The 13,408-nt window shown below is 41.1% G+C and overlaps 1 long non-coding RNA gene across 1 annotated transcript in view; it reads left to right on the top strand.

The window, feature by feature from the left end:
- The window catches only part of LOC132249488 (uncharacterized), a 61,267-nt gene that overhangs the window by 42,239 nt on the left and 5,620 nt on the right, over positions 1-13,408 (top strand). The window contains exon 2 of the long non-coding RNA XR_009460966.1: positions 10,745-10,871. This is a non-coding gene — a long non-coding RNA (uncharacterized LOC132249488). The remainder of the gene's footprint in view (positions 1-10,744; positions 10,872-13,408) is intronic.

Raw genomic sequence — 13,408 nt, 5'->3', positions numbered from 1 at the left:
TAGCCTATGAGGATTCCCATTATATGGATCTGCCCCTGGGGCCTGGGTAAGTTGACACCTCTGGTTTAAACAAGCGGAAACAATGGAGGTGAATGGTATGTCTGAAAATAAGAGAGGAAAGCATGAGGAAGAAAGGAGGGGGGTAACAAAAAGAAACAATTATGAGGGCAATACTAAAAGATATCTGTTGAAAAAAAAACCACATTTTACACCTTGATTAATATGGGATGAGATGGATTGAGTTCCAGGGCCCAAGAAAGAAAAAAATCCATCACAAAAATGTGCAGTTAGCTTCTGGTCTAACACATGATGCTGGATTCACAAAATGGTGGCTAGAGGAGCAAATATTAAATTGGCTGCAGCACAAGGAGCAAGTCACTGTCCCTGTTAATGAATTAAAAATGCAACTGCACCAACATAAACTCATTTACAGTCACCTCCTGAAGAATAAATAATCAGGATTTCAATCTGTTCAGATGAGCCATAGATAAGAAAGAAAAAAGGAATGAAATATTATAAGAGTAATAAACAGGGTAGCAAAACCTAAAAATCAGCATAAAGGGAACTTTTGTGGGAGCAAACACATTTGTCTGCTTACACTCTGAGGAGACCTGAATTTGTTTGCAAGGTATCACAATTTTTCTGTGTATGACTGGTCTAAAAAAAGGCACCAAACTGCTTTATGATTAGTCGTAGAACAATGCACAGGGAGTAAATAAGCTGAAATAACATGAGCTCATGCTTCCAAAAATGATCTGTGAATAATATCTAGGAGATTGGCATTAGAAATGAGGGTTGGTGACAGTTTTTTTGGAAGTAAAAGGCTGAAAGTTGGATGTTCAACTTCTTTGTTGAGCTTATTATAAAACACAGATAACCGGTGAATAAAAAGAGTAAGAGACGGACTGACCTTCCCACCACTGAAGGAAATACCACATAGCTTCCAGAGAATCAATAGAAATAGAAGAACAAGTGCCGCCTCCTCCTTCTCTTGAGGCAGGAACAATGATTCTTCTTGTGCCTGATACCAACTGTGCTTGGACTAAAATCAAGGTTATAAAATAATAACAGGAGCAAATATTATAAATTGTTCCTCCTCCCTCCCACCCGCGTATAAATTTAAACCAAACAATAATAAAACAAACTGGCAGCTGGCGTTTTCAGCTGCCAGCTCCAAAGACCTCATAAAATAAAACTTTTCTCCATATATTTTTCCCTCCCTAGTAGTTATTTTTTGCTTTGTTTATTATTTAGGTACATTTTCTAGTAAGTGGACCATTTAAAAGTGAAACACTGTGGTGAACCAAGCTGAGCAGCAAACACAACTTGCCTAGAGCAACAAACAGATTAACAGATTTTTAATTTTACTAGTTCTCATCTGTATAGTGTCCATCTGTGATGAATGAAGTGGCAAAAAAGGAGAAGAAGAAGCAGAAGCAAGAAAGAACAGGGAGATCAGGGGGAGAAAGCCCTAACCTCAGGATGCTAAAGAAATTAGTCAGAATTGTCATTATTGTCTTCCTGGATTACAGTACCACCCATAGGCTAAATTTAGAGCAGGTCTCCTGTGTGCTAAGCACTGTGCGAATCCTTCATAACATGTGAAGCATATCGTGATGATAGTCAAGTCTAAAGAAACAAGGCAGACAAAGGGGTGGGGAAAAGGAGGTATTATCATTCATAATTTACAGACAGGGAACAGATTGATTAGGGAATGATTTTCCAAAGGCACAAATAGCAATTAGGCATCTAATTGCTTCTTGTGACTTTGAAAATTTCTCTCTAAGTGACTTTTCTCAGTGCAACACAGGGAGTTTGGACTACAACTCCTGAGTCCCAGGAGCTTGGCTTAGTCTTGAGGTCCTCTTCCTTTCCTTGCGCTACTATGCCAGATATTGCATCACTGTCATCATCATCACTTTTCTCTTGTGCCATCTCTTTTACATCACTGAAATTGCCAAAGCAAGGAATGGTTTTTCAAGAATGTATTAGGAATGCTGGACTGGAAGTGATCACTTTGTGTCATTGAATCCAGCATGCTATAGAGGTTTAATCCAAAAATATGTCCACTCTGTCCTCCCATCCTCCAAAAGCATTTTTTAAAACTCTCTAGGATCAGCATAGACCGCCCCCACCTCTGCTGCCACAGGATTGAAGCTTTAGTACACATGATGGTGACAGTAGATGGCCATGGATGAAAGCCAGTGATAAAGGCTAAGTACAGACAATCCAAAAGCCCAAGGCTAAATTAGTTCAATCTTCATAGGTTAGTTAAGTTGCATAGATTGAACCAATAAGCAAGTGAACAGACATTCACTTTTGATTCCAGAAATGAAGCCTCATACCTACAGTGGGCTAGGCCAGAAGCCAGGGGGTACTAAAACATGCCCCCCTGATCAGATAGAACAGACATCTTGGCCCAAGGCTAGCCTACCCACCCACCCTGTCGGGGGGGGGGGGGCGAGGTTTGCAGGGGAGATGCAAAGCATCCTGGGATACTGGGACACTATGAGCTAACTTGAATCTGGAAGGGATTTGGAACAGAAGTTCAATAAACTGATTTAATTTAAATCAGTTAAGTCTGATACTACGTCCATCCTGGTTGATCTTAAACCAGTTTCAGCCATTTTGAAAGTGGTTTATGCTCACTGAATTCTGTTATATTACAAATTTGAACTGGATTCTGATTACTTATACCAGTTTGTGTGTAATTTCTGTCCCTAGCCAGACAGAACATCTCTGAAAAAAATGGTGGTCTGATTTTATTATGTGCATTAAACTATTTCACATTTTTTCTGCTTAAAACTAATATTCAAGTGCTGATGGCTGCTGTGAACAATGCCCTTTCCTAAAATCCTTCCAACCTTCACTTGTCATATTTTTGTCAGTCATCTTACACCCTCTGTCATGCTTTTCTTAAAGAATAGCTTCTCTGATTGAGACTCAGGAAAATAACCAAGCTCATTTTCTTACTCTATTGCTTACGCAGGACTCTATTACCACTATATATACTCTGCTTGGTGTTGCTTCCTGGCATTTTCTTTAGACAAGGTTTGGAAACCCAACATTTCAGCTTCTTTCTCCATCCTGGTTGTAAATAAAACCTATGGCAACTTTCTCCTTTGGGTCTCCATTTTTGTGAAAGGCTTGATGAAAAGCAGCTCAGCCAGAAATACTCTGGCACTTAGCATTTTGGAGACTCAAGAAGATAAAGGCTGTCCTTTCTGCTAAGGTTGTAAATCTCATGGTGCAGTAAGCATAATATAAGACTTGGGCCTAAACTCTTGCCAAAGGGATTCTCAGGTTCAAATTCTTAACAATCAATCCTCAAAAGTAAGGATGTCTGTGGATTAGAATTGTTGCTGTGCCAATCACCCCACAATGTTTTACTATATACAGCATTCAACATGCACATATGTGGACACCATATGTTGTGAAGAGGATGAGATTATCAAATTTTCCCACATACAGTAAGTATTTGTCATGACTGTGTTTCATTTTAATTGTCTTGTGTCGCCTACTGTTATGTTTTAAAGGATTTGTTATTTCTTCAGACATTGCCTGTTTAACATAAAATCTTGCTGTAGCGCCCAACAGTAGCTCAGCATTGCATCAAATTGATTTGATGAGATGCATTCATATTAGGATAAATTGGAAAAGTGAAAATAGTTTTAAAATGAGTGTAAGAAAGCAACTTCAACCTGAAAAAGTTTTCAGAGATGCTAAGTAAATACCTGCCATGATATGTGACCACAATATGCCCATACCTTCAGAAACATTCATTACCTTGAGTGACTGCAGTAAGCAAAACCCTTCTAAAGATCATCATCCATCAAGTGGATAAAACCTACTCTTCTATGTCTTCTTTGCTCTGTTGCCACCACTTGTACCCCATGTCTCTTAGGATAATATCAGCAGTGTAGGAATAATTTTCAAGTAGCACAAAGATTTTGGGCAACAGACTATATTAAACATTATACTTGTAAGCAGAGCCCACGCATCATTTCTTTAGGCCCAGTACAAACATGGAAGGTGGGCCCCCTCCCACACACACACCATCCCATATACTTAATATCTCATGAATCATGAAATAAAATTTTCTATTTTAATTCTGAAATTACATTCTACATTGTTGACTATTTTATAACTTTTTGGTTGTTGGTAATGGTATTATCAAGTTGATGTTTTGATTTGTTTGTTCTAATGGACCAACATGGCTGCAAACATTTTATAAATAGACCAATTCACTTTAAAGCTTTATTTTTCTGGACTTTTTCACTGCAAATTCATGAATTATCTCCCCAAACTCAATTCCTCTTACAAGTTCACACTCAATAGACAAAATAGAAAGGTGGCTTAACCGTTCTTGTCCCATAATAGAATGCCTGCAGTTTTTGATGAGTGCTAGCTTGCTAAAACTTCTTTCAGCTTCTGCTACAGTCACTGGCAGCATGCAAAAGATCTGCATGGCTATGCACACTTCACTGAAAAGTAGTTGCAGTTGTTTTTGTAAACCTCATTTAATAAGATAAGTAGGGGTAGTTCGTACTCTTTTCCAAAAGTAGATTTGAAGATTTGTCGTCATGAAATCTTTTACTCTTCTTGCCTCTCTTCTTTGGTAATTGTGACGAAGTTGCCATGTCTTCTGCTACAATACATGTGTCCTGTAGAATTTTGGGCCACTGATCTCTAAGTTGTTTTACTTCTTCAATGAGAGCTGCCTCTGATTCAAGAGAGATTCCCCTGGCTTGTAAAATCTTGTTTCTGTCATCAATACTTGAAAGAACCTTGTACCAGAAGCTAGCTAACAAAAGGCATGAAAATGAGCTGAAGTACCTTTTCAGTGCTTCCAGCTGTGTTTGAGCTTCGTGTGTCAAATTTAATTCAAGAGCACATTCCAGTGCTTCCAGAATACCTGGAAGATACTTTGTGAGTGGACGGATAGCATCAGCACGTGCTCTCCAGTGTATGTCTGACAGAAAGCAGAGTGAGCAGCGTATCTTATCTGTTATAATCTTCCACCTCACAGTGCTAACACTGAAAAACAAAAAAAGTTGCTGCACACAACCAAAAAATGTTAATGTTTCAGTACATGCTGCAGCAGCATTAACGCCTACAAGATTTAGTGAATGGAAAGCACAAGGAGAATGCACAGCAAGTTCATTTTTGGACATAACGCAGGCCTGAACACCTTTTATTTTCCCTGACATATGAAAGCCGTTATCAAAACCTTGACTTCTACAGTCATCAAGAATGTTATGATGCTCCAAGCTGACAATTAGCATTTCAGCTATCTTTTCTCCATTTTTTAAATCAAAGTTGATAAACTTCAAAAACCTTTTCTTTAATGTTAAATGTATCAGTATCTTTGTTGTGAACTACAAATTGGCGTATCAACATGTGTTGTTCTTGGTGAGAGACATCAGGAGTAGCATCACATACGATAGAATCATAAATGGTCTTTTCTCTCTCTGCAAGGATGACCTTCTGCATACTCTTACCACGTCATTCAATAAACTCATTCTGACTGTCCCATGAGAGATAATGAGCCTGTCCTTGCATTGTTTTGCCCTCTGTTCGCTTCTGTTTGTCTTTGGCCAAATGGTCACAAGTGGTACTGTCATAATGAGCTATTAACTCAAGTGTTCCAATTATCTCTTTGGAACACTAAACCACCTGAAGCAAGATATAAGGTAACATCCAAGGATCTTTCCAATATTTCTTTCCATCTTGCTGCTTCTGTTAATATTTGTTTTTGAACCTCACTGTCCATTCCGTGTCCACCTGACAGTGACTGCTGTAATTCCTTCCACTGGCAGTAGCAAGTTTTCTGTTCTATGCTCTTTTCATGTTCAGGAAGTTTATCATATAGCTTTTGCCATTTTTTCACATTTGGTGAATACCCTTCACTTTTTGCCAGCGTACTGGGTTGTTTTTGTCTCCCTTCAGAAAGTAACTGACATGAAAAACAATATAGCGCTTGATTGGTAGGACTCCAAACAAGCCAGTGTCTTGGTAGCTGTTCTCCATTGGAAGTCTTACATTTGAGAAGAAATTCAGGAAACTTATGCCCACCGCCATCTTTTGGAATTGACTTTGCTAGCTTCCACATTTCTTCAAAAGTCAGGACACCAGGTAGAACAATTTTTGAATGGACAGAATCTGTTATCAGTTTAGGCCACAAGCCTGGGTCTTTGAAAAAGCATGAATCAGATAGTGTAGTACCACTCTCTCCTTCTTCTGAATGTAATGGTGCTAATGGTGATATTACCTGACTATCTTTTGAAAGCGTTAGATTGGAGTCACATGATGCATCTGACGGCTTTTCTTCATCAGTTGCCACAGACATTGTCTCTATTAAAATCCTTTCCATCTTACTTTTGTTCTTCTACTTCCCCAGTTAGTGTATTGCCTGAGTCGGACTGCAGGAAGGCCTTGTCTGTTTTGAAAAATAGGAGGATTGATTGGCGTCCTTTAGCTTCTTTTGGATCCCTTTGTTTTACCTCCTCATGTTTCTGGCTGCCTGATTTGTATTTATAGCCAAACATGGTGCCGGTGTGTGTGAGGGAGAGAAAGAAATGTCCTTTCCTTCCAGGTACTAACTTCCTTGTTTCAGTTCTTCTCTGTGTAATGTTTAGACCACCAGGCCTAACTCAGTACTCACTTTTGGTCCTGTAAATCCTACCAACAACATTGTGACTTCCACTGTCCCTGGGATCAATGTCCCTGGTTATATGGTGCTTTGTCCCTCCCCTCTCCATCTATATGCACAAGGGACTCTGGGACTTGGAGTTTTTGAGAGAGCTTGTCACACGGAAGCATAAACCCCTCCGTCTCTCACACTACAAGTCCTAAAGGAACTGCACAAGCACACACTCTCTGTTCTACGAAGGGCCCTGGGCTGGCCAGCAACTCACTAATCAGTATTGCTTGTTCTGCTTCTGATTGGCTCCAGCAAATCTCACAGTGGAAACCCCATATAGGTAGTACATAACTTTCCATATGTATCCTCAAGCATGACCTACAATTTAGCCTTCATTTTTTGCCCTCATGGTAATAGAGTTGCAGTCTGGGCTGGGCCCCCCTGGATCTCTGGGCCCTGGTAAAGTGTACCCCTCCATGCTTAGGCCCTTCATGTAAGTGAGATTGGGAATGATGCCCTCCAATGAGAGTGCTTAGCTTTGCTATTCTTATCTAGAGAATGTTACCAAAAATGGCCCAGCTGCCAAAAGGACCTCAGCTGTCCAAGTGGAACAGAAGGAAAGGGGTGTACTGGAGAACTTTTATACACAATCTTTAAATATGAAGAATTAGGGCAAAGATGCAGGGCATTCAAAGTAGAGGTTCATTTTTTCTTTGCTTTTTCTCTGGCAAATCAAAAGAAATCTACTATAAAAGTATACGTACAAGAAACATTAAATTTTTGGAATCTTCTGATCCGAGTGCTGAATTTCACAGTATGCTGTTGCAGTCTTCTTGGAATATGAAGAAACCATATTGTTAAGTATATTCCAACCCTAAGGTCAAAAAGTCACAAGCTGGCATGTTCACCTTTGATCATTTTCCTCTCTTCCCTCTAGGTCTGTTGGCATTTATCTTTGTAAGAGAATCTGGCATTAGAATTTTATCACATTAAAGACACATTTACTCTACCTTAGCAGCTTTGTATTTACTGGGATGTAATAGGAGCATAGGAAAGTAGGTCTGGAAGAAACATCATGAGATCATCTAATCCAGCTCCCTGTTGAAGGTGGGATCATCCTGGATTAAACCATCCCAATTGAGGAGCACTTGATATCCCTCACTCCTCACCTCAAGTCCCATCACTAAATTTTCCCTTCATAGCACTTGGAGAAGAAAAAGCCAATGCCTACTTCCAAATCTCTCTTTCATTCAGCCTTTTACCTTTATTTTAAAAGCTTCAGCTGAGAGCCTCAGCCCCAGCATAGTCCTCTTCTTTCCCTACAGGCATCAAAATAGCTCTGTCCAAAACTGACAATGCATTTTCTTGTGACTTAGATAATGTCCATATTATGGGTCAGGTTGTTTAATACAGCCAGGATAGGATATCTGTTGGGACCCCCCACTCTCCCTTTTTTTTGAAACCCCATGACACATATATAAAATATTTAAACAAGCGTACAAAAATAATCCCCCCAAAAGCAATAAATCACACATTCCTTCAGTGATTTTACCGATGAATCTTGCAGTTTTGCCTAGGTTGGAACAGTATAGGCTTGTTCAGGATTGGGGAGGAGGCACACTGGCAGAGTATGCAGTAGTCTGTGTTACGGTCTCAGACACTAGGGCAGGCTGAAGCAAATCCCATTAGTCTGAAGAATTCATAGGGTCTAAATATAGCCACAAAGATTAAAGAGGGGAAGAAAGCTCCAAATTATACGAAGTGAAGTTCTAAGCAGGTATTGTTGCAAGGCTTGATGCCCTTCTGCTGCCTGTTGATCCACTGACTTACTGGTATTAACTTACTCTTGCCAAGTTGACTTGCAGAATGCTAATGCTGTCTTTCAAGCTGCTCTCTCCATCTGTTGACTGCCCGGTGTTGCCCTCTTGTTTCATTATCTCCACATTATTAAATGTTACTGTCTTGGGTTATACATGATTGAAACATGCTGTAAATGTTTGCTTGTTTTCTAGTTTGTTCAGTTCAATATGGTTTTGCTTCTGGGCTTTTTCATATGAAATTTAGAACTCTTTGGGATATCTAATATGAAAGTTACTGAAAGTGTACATTGCTTTGTATATGTCAAGTTCTTAGAAGAGTTAGTTTGAAACAGTAATGAGATTTCTTTTTTTCTTTTAGTTTCTGAAATGAGATGTTAGCTTGTCAGGGTGGACCAATCAGTAGTTATTAGTAGGAGTGGAAAAACAATGAGGAATTTAGGCATCAGGTAAAATTCTGAAATTTCCATGCAAGTTCTTGCAATATCTTCTACTTTTTTCAAATCAGATAGGTTTGTACCTGTAGAGTTTTTCTTTCTTGGTTAGGGAGCTTAAAAAACTCAAATATTCAACATGAAACTTAGCCAAAACAATTGAATCTCAAGAGTTTTAGTATTTACACTACAAGTTTCACATAGTTTAAATGCTAAATCAAAAGTCAGGTGCATGCAAAGTAGATCCAGATTCTGACAGACATTAGCAGCTTCAAAAGCCTTTCAACAAGCCATAGGAAAGTTTCAAGTTGTTAAGCAAACCCCAAACCAGTTAAATTTCACTCAATCTGAGGTTCTGTTGCAGTTCCAGTTGTAATGATAAATTATTAACTATTTACTATTATTCTACATATTCATGATAATAAACAACTATTTATAACTTTAAGTGTTCTATTACAAGTTGCAAAACAAAAATAAAATGAATCAGTATTGTGGCCCAACACAGAGCAAAGCCAAGCTACTTACCAAACATCAAACTTTCCTTTCTCACATAGCTATAATTATCTTAAATCTCACTTTTACAATAGCTCCAATAAAGTGATATACTTTGCAGCATGACCTGAAGGCAAACTAACCTGACTAATGAACACTGGGTGCATCTACACGTGCACTTTAATGCCCTGTAGCCTATTTTACTGTGCATTAAAGCATCATATAAAAAAATGTGCGATTATGCTAATTCACAGCAAAATAGGCTACTGCACATTAAACATCACTTTTAAAAGTGTGCTTTCAATACTGCGCATCAAGGCAGCCTAATGCGCATTTATTTAGTACCTCACATTGGAGGTAATAAATTTAATGTGCATTAGGAAAAGCACATCAGTGCACGTGTAGACATGTCCACTGGATAGTAAGCTTGTTTCAGAACAGAAGGCCTCTAATAGAGAAGGTCTAAAGACAGTGTCTCTCTTACAAGCAAACTACAATACTTTAATATTACGGTATTCCAAATCTTGAGCCCAGATTTCATTCAATACTCTTAGAATATATCCTTTTCTGTCCTAGAGCTTTTGGGGGCTGATACTGTCTGCTGATGTCAGGCAAGCACTATTAAATTTCAGTAAACTGGGTCAGAATATGAATTAATGAGCTGGTTAAAAGGATTGTTCTGACTCTTCACCATGAAGGGAGACAAGACACGAAAATTATATATAACTGCATATTTTGAAACCCAAAGGAAAAGGTTTGGGTTCCTTTTGGAGAAAAATTTGGACAATTTCTTCTTTTAAAGTAAATATGTATTTTGAGAAATGATACTAAACTAAAGAAGGTGGAGAAAGGAAGTCTCTTTATATATGGAACTGAAAGCAATGACCTTGCCCAGACAGATGAATGACATAATATTAGATTCTTCTGTATTTGTCCACATCAGTTTCTATCACTTTAATTCAAACGTAATGAATATCTTCAGATATTCCACCAGATAGTGGTCTCAGGTACCACTAGTTCTCTTTCCCTAAAATTTTATTGTATTCTTTGCTGTGCAGGAACTGCAGGAAAGAAACGTCACCTTTGTTAGGAACCCAGCACCCTACAAGAAGGGATAAATTCAGGAGCCCACTCTGTTAAAAAGTCTGTGCTACCAAATGTTCTGGATGAGCAAAGGGTGTGGCTTCAGATTTACGTGAATATTTTCATTACTCTTAATAGGAAAAATAAAACAACTTGGAAGTGATTGTCTCACTTATTGTGTATATATTCTGTTAAATCTAAACACTCTGTTAAATCTAAACACTAGCATCTGTGATAAACTCATACTCTTCTTTGACTTTGGAATCCTGCAACAGGGTGAATTAAGAATAGAACTGAAGTCCTAAGAATAGAACTGAAGTCCTAATTTTGGAAGTTCCTTATTTCTGTATGCGTACATGCACATGTGAACTTGACATGGAAGATCTTGGGAAAACCCATCTGGTGAGTAAGTTGACTAATGTGCTTGCTTATTTTATTTGGCAAAGGCTTTCTGGTTTTTTGTTGTTTTTTAATTTTTTTTGTTGCTAGACTTAAGGACCTATCACAAACTAATAGAGAAATGTCCAAGAAAATTGATCTGCTTTTCCCATATAATACTGAGTTTGTGCTTTCTTTCTTGGGTGACTATTAAGCCTGTAATGCATAATTTCTGGTGGAGCTAGAGGAGAGTTTGAATAACACTCTGAATCCTCATTTGGGTAGTAAGACTGAGAATTGTTTTAAGGTTCTTTCAGGCTTGCTTGCACTCACAAAGAATATACTTGAATGTTTGTGTTAAATTCGAAAGGTGTTTGTTCCATCTCCAGTCCCATTCATAATATTAAATGACTTTGTAAATAAAGCAGACAGGGACAAATTGTGCCCTCAATGACACCACAGTCAATCCAGGATAAACCCACTGAAGTCATAGATTCATAGATTCTAGGGTCGTGGTCGTAAGGGACCTCAGTGGGCCACCTAGTCTGACCTTCTGCCCCGGGAGGCAAGAAAATGGTCACCAAACCTGGGGTCATGTGAGCCCTGCCAGGTGCCTGTCCAGTCTCCTCTTCAAGACCCCCAAGGATGGGGTGAGCACCACCTCCCTTGGAAGCCCACTCCAGATCCTGGAAACCCTGTTGTCAGTGAAGTTACTTCAGGTTTCTACTTCTATGATAGAGGAGAAAATTTGTCTCTAGAGTATGTATCCACATATCAGTCTTACAATTAATAAGAAGCAGTTAATACTGGAAAAATTATATGGAAGACTAGGCTGTGCCCAGCTCCTTGCATAGTTCACAATGGGACTGTTTCCCTGGGCTGTATGCTCTACTCAGAAAGGCTAGGCAGTTACAGTTCTTCTATTCCATGATGTGCTACATTATAGATGTCTGTGAACTGAAACTTTTAGTTTCATTGGTGGTGCAGGTTACATGAAAAATATGGGAATCAGACCAAACTGCCCAATCTAAGTGTGAACACACTGCCCAATGTAAGTATGCACTAAAAAGAGGGTGTGCAAATCTTCCAGGAGTATCTTAGCCCACCCCCCCCGCCTTATAAGGCACAGACAGAAATTTGTTGCATGATTGGTCCTTTGAAAGTGCTCTACAGCCATGGCCTAACAGAAGAGGAGGATTGCAGTGTGCTCCAATTGCACAACAAATTAACCCTCTTCATGGGGGGGGGGGGGGTGTTCAAATGAAGATGCTCCAAAGCACAGTGCCTTCATTAACATCTATTTGCTCTGATGGCTGAGTTGTTGCAGCCTAGCTCTGCTCCTGATGGTGTCTCAGGATGGGACGGGGAGAAGGCAGGGGAGGGAGGTCCATTATGGGGTTTCTATAGGTGGAAGGAGAAAAAAATTTGGGACAGGCTGAGAGTGTGCACTCATGCATCTGTGCCCCCCCCAATGGGAAAGTCTGCAGGGGGAAGGGAAAGGGCATGGGGGGAAGGGCCTGGGGGCGGGGAAGTGGGGCTGGTGCTGGAATCGGGAGGGAGCAGAGCAGAGTCGGGATCATGGTCAGAGCCTGCTACATCCATGTGACTGCCCCTTCCCCCATGCCTGGGGTTGTTGCCCGGCACCAGTGGGCCCCATGAAATGCTGCCTCCCAGCACCACAATGGCCCTGGCCTTGCACTGCCCAGGGTGGCCCAGAGCCAAGGGTTGGAGTGGGGCCAGCCTTGGCTGCACCACCAGGCAAGAGCCCCCAGGACCCCCACTGCCATTGCTTGGCTCCTTAGTGCCACACCCCTGGGCGAACCAATAGGTTCCAGTTTCCCCCTTCTCATTGCACCATTGGCATGGGTGGGTGGCTTCTGCCACTGCACACACTGTGGGGAGCCAACAATTTCCTCCCTTGTCTCCCTTGTGCTGTATCCCTGGATAAGCCTCTGGGCTCTGATTGTCCCATGGCCTGGCCTGGCCAGGGCCCCATTCAGCGTGGGCTGGGTCATGGAACTGCCGGAGCCCTGCAGCTCATCCAGAGGGGAGGGGTGGGTGGGAAATGCAGCCCCCCTGATCTTTGCAGTGGGCAAGGATGGGCCACAGCTGTGAGCTGGGCTCAGCCTCTACTCCCTGTCTCTGTGTCTTGCTGCCACCACTGCTTTGAAAGTGGTGCACATGGTGCCATGTGTATCCCACCTGAATGGTCCAGGCAGTGAGGCACATGGTGCCGTGCTGCTTTCAAGGCAGCGGCAGATGTGACACACAGAGGCAGGCAGCAGAGACTGAGCCCACCTTGTAGCTGTGGCCCAGCCTTACCCCCTGCAAAGATTGTGGGGGCCACGTTCCCCACCCCCAGGCTCCCCAGCACTGTGCCAGATCTGGATAAGCTTCTGGGTTCCAACTGTCCCATGACCCAGCCAGGCTGGGGCCCCATTCACCGTGAATGGGACCCCAGCCAGGCCAGGTCATGGGACAAGTCCCCTAGTGCAGGAGGGAGCAAGGCAGGGGTGAATGATTTTCCCTGTCCTTACCCCACTCTCTCCTGCACTGTGGGG

Source organism: Alligator mississippiensis, chromosome 3, assembly GCF_030867095.1.
Source record: "Alligator mississippiensis isolate rAllMis1 chromosome 3, rAllMis1, whole genome shotgun sequence".
In the NCBI taxonomy this organism is placed as follows: Eukaryota; Metazoa; Chordata; order Crocodylia; family Alligatoridae; genus Alligator; species Alligator mississippiensis.
This window is presented reverse-complemented; position numbering and strand designations above follow the sequence as displayed.